The sequence below is a fragment of the Rhinoderma darwinii genome, chromosome 6, assembly GCF_050947455.1.
Source record: "Rhinoderma darwinii isolate aRhiDar2 chromosome 6, aRhiDar2.hap1, whole genome shotgun sequence".
Classification (NCBI taxonomy): Eukaryota; Metazoa; Chordata; class Amphibia; order Anura; family Rhinodermatidae; genus Rhinoderma; species Rhinoderma darwinii.
The window spans coordinates 79,386,150-79,393,942 of record NC_134692.1 but is presented as its reverse complement, the minus strand read 5'-3'; positions in this window follow the sequence as shown (position 1 = coordinate 79,393,942).

Here is a 7,793-nt window from a genome sequence, read left to right as displayed (position 1 = left end):
AAGCAACCCCAGACCATCACATTACCTCCACCATGCTTGACAGATGGCGTCAGGCACTCTTCCAGCATCTTTTCAGTTGTTCTGCATCACACAAATGTTCTTCTGTGTCATCCAAATACCTCAAACTTCGATTCGTCTGTCCATAACACTTTTTTCCAATCTTCCTCTGCCCAATGTCTGTGTACTTTTGCCCATATTAATCATTTCCTTTTATTAGTCAGTCTCAGATATAGCTTTTTCTTTGCCACTCTGCCCTGAAGGCCAGCATCCCGGAGTCGCCTCTTCACTGTAGACGTTGACACTGGCGTTTTGCGGGTACTATTTAATAAAGCTGCCAGTTGAGGACCTGTGAGGCGTCTATTTCTCAAACTAGAGAATCGAATGTACTTGTCTTGTTGCTCAGTTGTGCAGCGGGGCCTCCCACTTCTCTTTCTACTCTAGTTAGAGCCTGTGTGTGCTGTCCCCTAAAGGGAGTAGTACACACCGTTGTAGGAAATCTTCAGTTTCTTGGCAATTTCTCGCATGGAATAGCCTTCATTTCTAAGAACAAGAATAGACTGTCGATTTTCACATGAAAGCTCTCTTTTTCTAGCCATTTTGAGAATTTAATCGAACCCACAAATGTAATGCTCCAGATGTAAAGGACCGGCCAGACACAACTTCTGTGTCGATGCCCATAGGTAATCAGTCTGCACCTGCTTCTATGTCTGTGAGACTGACTCCATCTTCCACCACCCAGGATGGCAGGCTTAGGAGTGGTAGAGCCTATCACAGCCTGGCCAGATGGAGTTAGCTTCCGCCCTCTGTCTATTTATACCTGCCTTTCCTTTTCCTCCTTTGCTTGTGATTCTTCTCTGCTGGTTTCCTGGCCCTGCTGCAGCTTCTTGAACTACTTATCCTCTGCTTGTGATTGACCTTGGCTTTACTGACCACTCTTCTGTTCTGCGTTTTTGTACCTCGCTCATCTCCTGGTTTGACTCGGCTCGTTCACTTCGCTTGTTGCTCACGGTGTTCCCGTGGGCAACTTCCCCATTTCCCTGGCTTCTTTGTACCCTTGTCTGTTTTTCTGTCGTGCACCTATTGAGTGTAGGGACCATCACCCAGTTGTACCCCGTCGCCTAGGGCGGGTCGTTGCAAGTAGGCAGGGACTGAGTGGCGGGTAGATTAGGGCTCACCTGTCTGTCTCCCTACCCCGACATTACATAATCACAAGCCCATATATCTAGTCTACCCTGGTCCCTGACACAACTATGGACCCCCTTGAGACCCTGGCTCAGCCAATGCAGGGCCTCTCCCTACAGTTCCAGGCCTTGGCTCAGAGGGACAACCAGACTAATGCTACCCTGGTAGTGCCCCTCACCTCACCTCTTGAACCCCACCTCAATTTGCCTGACCGGTTCTCAGGGGACCAGAAGACCTTTTTCTCCTTTCGGGAGAGTTGTAGGCTCTATTTTCGCTTAAAGCCCCACTCCTCTGGTTCTGAGAGCCAGCGGGTGGGTATAATTATGTCCCGGCTCCAGAACGGTCCCCAAGAATGGGCCTTCTCCTTGGCTCCTGACGCCACTGAACTTTCCTCCGTTGATCTTTTCTTTTCTGCTCTCGGGCTCATTTATGACGAGACTGACAAGACTGCCTTTGCCGAGAGTCAGCTGGTGACCTTACGTCAGGGTAAGAGACCTGTTGAGGAGTATTGTTCTGACTTTAGGAAGTGGTGCGTAGCTTCTCGGTGTAATGACCCCTGCCTTAAGGTGCCAGTTTAAATTGGGTCTGTCGAACGCCCTGAAAGACCTGCTAGTTAGCTATCCCTTTTCTGACTCCCTAGATCAGGTTATGGCTTTAGCGGTACGACTTGACCGACGTCTCAGGGAACGACGACTTGAACGTGTTTGTGTTTTCTCCTCTGACTCCCCCATGATGCCTCCCGAGGTTCCGTTGCTTCATTCTTCCACGGAAGACTCGGAGGTACCTATGCAACTCGGGGCCTCTGTGTCCCCCCAACAACGTAGAGAGTTCCGCAGGAAGAATGGTCTCTGCTTCTACTGTGGGGATGACAAGCATCAAGTGAACAACTGTCCTAGGCGTAAGAATAAGCAGCCGGAACAACTTCCGCGCCTAAGTGATCATCGGGGAGGTCACTTGGGCGCACAGGTATTTCCCGTAAATATGAAACGTAATAAAATCTTGCTTCCCTTTCAGGTCTCTTTTGGTGGTAGGGCTGCTACCGGCAGTGCCTTCGTGGATTCAGGGTCTTCTGCTAATATTATGTCTGTGGAATTTGCTATGTCTCTAGCTATGCCATTGATTCATTTGCCTAAACCTGTCCCGGTAGTGGGTATCGACTCCACTCCTCTTGCTAATGGTTATTTTACACAGCATACCCCTGTTTTTGAACTCCTTGTTGGCTCCATGCATTTGGAGCAGTGCTCTGTACTGGTGATGCAGGGATTATCGTTCGATTTGGTTTTAGGCCTTCCCTGGTTGCAGTTGCATAATCCCACGTTTGACTGGAATACTGGGGATCTTCCCAAATGGGGTAATGAATGCATGACGTCATGTTTTTCTGTTAATTCTATTTCTCTCCCTGAGGAGGTGAACACTCTACCTGAGTTTGTTCAGGACTTCGCTGATGTTTTCTCTAAAGAGGCCTCCGAAGTGTTACCACCTCATAGAGAATACGATTGTGCAATTTATTTGATACCAGGAGCTAAACTCCCTAAGGGTAGGATATTTAATCTCTCTTGTCCCGAACGTGAAGTCATGAGAGAGTATATCCAGGAATGCTTGGCCAAGGGTTACATTCGCCCCTCTACTTCTCCAGTAGGTGCTGGCTTCTTCTTCGTAGGGAAGAAGGATGGTGGTCTTAGGCCATGCATTGACTGCCGAAACTTGAATAAGGTCACTGTAAGAAACCAGTATCCCCTTCCTTTGATTCCTGATCTCTGCAATCAGGTTCAGGGGGCCCAATGGTTCTCTAAGTTTGATCTACGGGGGGCTTATAACCTTATCCGCATCAAAGAGGGAGATGAGTGGAAGACTGCGTTTAACACGCCCGAAGGTCATTTCGAATACCTCGTCATGCCCTTTGGGTTGTGTAATGCTCCCGCGGTCTTCCAGAATTTCATAAATGAGATTTTAAGAGACTACCTGGGGGTATTTCTTGTAGTGTACCTTGATGACCTACTTGTGTTTTCCAAGGACTGGTCCTCCCACATTGAGCATGTCAGGATGGTGCTCCAGGCTCTTCGGGAAAACAAACTGTTTGCTAAGACCGAAAAATGTGTGTTTGGGGTGCAGGAGATACCGTTTTTGTGTCAAATCCTCACTCCTCATGAATTCCGCATGGACCCCGCCAAGGTCCAGGCTGTGGCGGAATGGGTCCAACCTGCCTCCCTGAAGGCGTTACAGTGCTTCCTGGGGTTCGCTAATTATTACAGGAGATTTATTGCTAACTTCTCGGTAATCGCTAAGCCTCTTACGGATCTCACTCGCAAAGGTGCTGATCTCCTCCACTGGCCTCCTGAGGCTATTCAGGCTTTTGAGGTCCTTAAGAAGTGCTTTATCTCGGCCCCAGTGCTTGTTCAGCCCAACCAAATGGAGCCATTTATCGTGGAGGTTGACGCGTCCGAGGTGGGAGTGGGGGCTGTCTTTTCCCAGGGTACCAGGTCCCTCACCCATCTCCGCCGCTGTGCCTACTTCTCCAGGAAGTTTTCGCCCACTGAGAGTAACTATGATATTGGCAACCGCGAACTCTTAGCCATTAAATGGGCATTTGAAGAGTGGCGCCTCTTCCTGGAGGGGGCTAGGCACCAGGTAACGGTCCTTACCGACCACAAGAATCTGGATTTCCTGAATCTGCCCGGAGGCTAAACCCGAGACAAGCTCGATGGGCGTTATTTTTTACCAGATTCAACTTTTTAGTCACCTGGGTCTAAAAATATTAACGCTGATGCACTGTCGCGTAGCTTCATGGCCAGCCCTCCTTCGGAGGAAGATCCTGCTTGTGTTTTGCCTCCAGGTATAATCATTTCCTCTATTGATTCTGATTTAGTCTCTGAAATTGCGGCTTTTCAAGGTTCAGCTCCCGGGAACCATCCTGAGAACGAGCTGTTTGTTCCCCTGCAATTCTGGCTAAGGGTACTTAGGGAAAATCATGACTCTGCACTATCTGGCCATCCAGGCATACTGGGTACCAAGCACCTCATTGCCAGAAACTATTGGTGGCCTGGGTTGCTCAAAGACGTTAAGGCCTACGTCGCCGCTTGTGAAGTTTGTGCTAGGTCCAAGACTCCCAGGTCCCTACCAGCGGGCTTACTATGTTCTTTGCCCGTTCCCCAGAGACCTTGGACCCATATCTCCATGGATTTCATCACCGATTTGCCTCCATCTCAAGGCAAGTCGGTGGTGTGGGTTGTAGTAGACCGCTTCAGTAAGATGTCCCACTTTGTGCCCCTCAAGAAACTACCCAATGCTAAGATGTTAGCTACCTTGTTTGTCAAACACATCCTGCGTCTCCATGGGGTCCCTGTCAATATTGTTTCTGACAGAGGAGTATAATTTGTTTCATTGTTTTGGAGAGCCTTCTGTAAAAAGTTGGAGATTGATCTGTCCTTCTCCTCTGCCTTCCATCCTGAAACTAATGGCCAAACTGAGAGGACTAATCAGTCTCTAGAACAATATTTAAGGTGTTTTATCTCTGACTGTCAATATGATTGGGTCTCATTTATTCCCCTCGCCGAATTTTCCCTTAATAACCGGGTCAGTAATTCGTCAGCGGTCTCACCCTTTTTCTGTAATTTTGGGTTTAATCCACGGTTCTCCTCCGTTTCACCTGGTAGTTCCAACAATCCCGAGGTAGATGTCGTTCATCGGGAACTGTGCACAGTCTGGGCCCAGGTTCAGAAGAACCTAGAGGCGTCCCAGAGCATACAAAAGACTCAGGCAGATAGAAGACATTCTGCTAACCCCTTGTTTGTGGTCGGGGATCTGGTGTGGCTATCGTCAAAAAATTTGCGCCTTAAAGTCCCGTCCAAGAAGTTTGCTCCCCGGTTTATAGGGCCATACAAGGTCATTGAAGTCCTTAACCCTGTCTCCTTCCGACTGGAGTTGCCCCCCGTTTTTTCGAGTACGCGACGTGTTTCATGCCTCCTTCCTTAAATGCTGCTCCCCGTCCTTGGCTCCCTCGAGGAAACCTCCGGTCCCTGTTCTCACCCCTGAGGGGGTAGAATTCGAGGTGGCCAAGATTGTGGACAGCAGGATGGTCCAAGGCTCCCTCCAGTACCTGGTCCATTGGAGGGGATACGGGTCTGAGGAGAGGACTTGGGTACCCGCCCGGGATGTTCACGCTGGGGTATTGCTCAGGAGGTTCCACCTTCGTTTCCCCAATAAACCAGGTCCACCTAGAAAGGGTCCGGTGGCCCCTCATAAAAGGGGGGGTACTGTAAAGGACCGGCCAGACACAACTTCTGTGTCGATGCCCATAAGTAATCAGTCTGCACCTGCTTCTATGTCTGTGAGACTGACTCCATCTTCCACCACCCAGGATGGCAGGCTTAGGAGTGGGAGAGCCTATCACAGCCTGGCCAGACGGAGCTAGCTTCCGCCCTCTGTCTATTTATACCTGCCTTTCCTGTTCCTCCTTTGCTTGTGATTCTTCTCTGCTGGTTTCCTGGCCCTGCTGCAGCTTCTTGAACTACTTATCCTCTGCTTGTGATTGACCTTGGCTTTACTGACCACTCTTCTGTTCTGCGTTTTTGTACCTCGCTCATCTCCTGGTTTGACTCGGCTCGTTCACTTCGCTTGTTGTTCACGGTGTTCCCGTGGGCAACTTCCCCATTTCCCTGGCTTCTTTGTACCCTTGTCTGTTTGTCTGTCGTGCACCTATTGAGTGTAGGGACCGTCGCCCAGTTGTACCCCGTCGCCTAGGGCGGTTCGTTGCAAGTAGGCAGGGACTGAGTGGCGGGTAGATTAGGGCTCACCTGTCTGTCTCCCTACCTCGACATTACACCAGATTCTCAACTAGCTCAAAGGAAGGTCAGTTTTATAGCTCCTCTAAACAGCAAAACTGTTTACAGTGGTGCTAACATAATTGCACAAGGGTTTTCAAGTGTTTTATAATCATCCATTAGCTTTCTAACACAGTTAACAAACACAATGTACCATTAGAACACTGGAGTGATGGTTGCTGGAAATGGGCCTCTATACACCTATGTAGATATTGCCTTAAAAACCAGACGTTTGCAACTAGAATAGTCATTTAGCACATTAACAATGTATAGAGTGTATTTATGATTAATTTAACGTTATCTTCAGTGAAAAAAAGTGTGCTTTTCTTTCAAAAATAAGGAAATTTCTAAGTGACCCCAAACTTTTGAACATTAGTGTATATATATATATATATATATATATATATATATATATATATATATATATATATATATATATATATATATATATACATATATGTAAAGATTTATACATCTTTCTATAGTTTGTTTTGTTATTTTAAAAAAATTTGATAATATTGCAAGGAGGTTATATAGCATTAAGGAGACATACGCCATGCTCTGGTCAGAATCTGAGACAGTTTTAGAATTAGCATCTGAAATTACCTTTTTTTGGCAGCAACAATGTAAGTGTAATGATTCAGTTGGAAAAGGGGAAGGAGGGAGAAAAAGGTGTGTGGCTCCAATAAGAATATATCCAAAGTTGAAAAGTAAAAATAAAAAAACTTTATTATGAATAAATTGGTATTTTAAAAAATCCAAAGTCTGTGTACATTTAGCGTGCAGATGTCCCCTTACTCTGCACTAAGGAGAATAAAGTCCTAATGAGAAAATTGTTCTGCAATGTTATAAGTTGGATAGTGAAGACTCAGAATTATGACATGCTAGAGATGCAGAATGAATGAAGTCTTGTCATAGTGTTGAAAATTGACACTTTGTGTACTTATGCATCCACCACATTAGGGAGTAAACAATGAAATTGCTGCCTTTGATCAAAAGGACAGCTATATTACTGGTGCTGATTGTGAAATTGAGTCCCTTCACCGGGCCGTAATATAGCCCTGCAGTGAACGGACCCCGCTGCTCAAGCGGTGAAGTGCACGGCCAGCAGCAGTGCCGTTTGTAACACAGTGGTTACAGAGGGCAACAAGTCAAGGACCACATGGTAGATGTTGCTAAGGATGCCGCTTGACCAAGCAACAATGCTGTCTGTGTCACAGTGAACACAGAGGGCAGCGGACTGAGGACCCTGCATTGAGTATTTCTTCAGGTGGTAGTACAAGTAGCCTCAACGGCTCCATCGTAATTTCACAAGACCCATGCAGGGTGATGTGGAGAACAGTGAGAACGTGTGCCAGTGAACCTAAGTGGTTCACAAAGGCAGCTGCGAGCTACATTAGTATGTCTAGGACCAGGCACATATCCAGGTTAGAATTGGACAATGTGACAGATTATTGCAGGTATTCTTCTAGAAGAAGCCAGAAATGCCCGCGAAACACGCGTCGGGTGTTTAGGACACAATTTTTAGTTGGTCCAATGTCAGTTTCTTAATAGCTGCAATAATCTGTCCCATTGTCCAATTCTAACCTGGATATTTGCCTTTTCAACTTTGGATATATTCCTATTAGAGCCAACACCGTTTTCTCCCTCCTTCCCCTTTTCCAACTAAACTTCACATAATTATCCTGGTGGTGTACACCAAGTGTGGTTCTTTTTGTCATTTATAATTAAATCATCTAATTCTCAGGGCAGTCGCCCACAAAGTACAAGGCCTAGTAGCGCTGTAGCACA